Genomic DNA, 1,435 nt, shown 5'->3' on the forward strand with positions numbered 1-1,435 from the left:
CCCTTGGAAAAAAAAACAAGATGTCATGAAATTGTATAATGATTTGTGGTTCATCATAGTTATGGATCATATGTTTAGTCAGGGTTGTAATTCTGCCGAGTACAATGTATTAAGGGGGAAAGCTATTACGTGATAAGTTTAACTGTGTGTGTGTGCCGCAATTGCGGCTATATTTCGTTTACGTTAACATAATTTAGAGTTTACAAAATTGTGTGTTTCATGTTATTGGTTACTAGCTAGTTTAGATATCTGCATTGTAAGTTCCAATTAATAAAAAATAAGAAATTTCAATTTAATACGTATATACGTGAATATGATAGTTTTAAAATATTAGTGTGGTAACAGCTAAACAATTGATTAATAGACTTTGCGTATTATATCATTTAAAACTATTGAATCCAAATGTTAACATAACATATGATTGATAGTACATTGAATATTCTAATTCAAAACAATACAATACAAACATATATCATACTTTTGTAGCTACTTTATTATAATGTTTTATTTTACGTAGCTACTTATTAATGCTAGTTAATAGTTTCTTCTTTGCTTATTCTCATAAATAGAATATTACGATCTATCAAAATTTTATATTTATGTACAGTAATGATACCACATAAATGCAGAATCATTTTATTTTAGCTATTGCTCATGGTAGGAAAACTCTATAAGACGTATCTGATAGTGTGTACTGGACTACCAGTCTACCATACCAGTTAACGCTTATGTTTCAAATAATTAGTGATGTTTTAGAAACTTTGTAGATTGGCTTATTTTCCATGCAGTTTTTGTCACGAAAGAAAAACTTATACATGAACCTTAATTAGGCTGTGCAAAGTTGATTATTTTAACTAAGATCGAATATAATAATAATAACAACAATACTAATAATAATAATAATAATAATAATAATAAACGGGTCCATAGGTTTACACATGTAACATTCACAATTATAACGTAATAGTTAAAAACTAGGAAAAAAACGTAATAGTTAAAAATCTAAAAATTGACAAATATCACGACCCGTCCCTTATTATGGTTGCCCCGTTCGTGTATTTGCATGTTTGGCCGTTGGTGATCCCATGCGCCACTTAGCCTCCAAAGTCTTCTCTGCGATCTCCTTTCTAAAACATAATCTATGTTTAGTTTATACTTAATTGCGCTTTATCTTCTAAATTGTCATGTAATCCATATAACAATCTTTGAGATGTTTACTTTCTAGATTGAATTAATACCTTTTCTTCTGATACAAGTCAACAATACGCTCATAGATACATGTTTATAGCTACCCACCGGATTCTCATCCTCCATTTTCTTATATAGTTTTTTAAACTAAAAAGTTATATAAGAAAATGAAGAATGAGAATCCGGTGGGTATAAACATATTCTTATATAATTACACTAACGTTTTGACGTTGATTTAAGAATATTG

The sequence above is a fragment of the Raphanus sativus genome, chromosome 2 (genome assembly GCF_000801105.2).
Source record: "Raphanus sativus cultivar WK10039 chromosome 2, ASM80110v3, whole genome shotgun sequence".
NCBI classification, from domain to species: domain Eukaryota; kingdom Viridiplantae; phylum Streptophyta; class Magnoliopsida; order Brassicales; family Brassicaceae; genus Raphanus; species Raphanus sativus.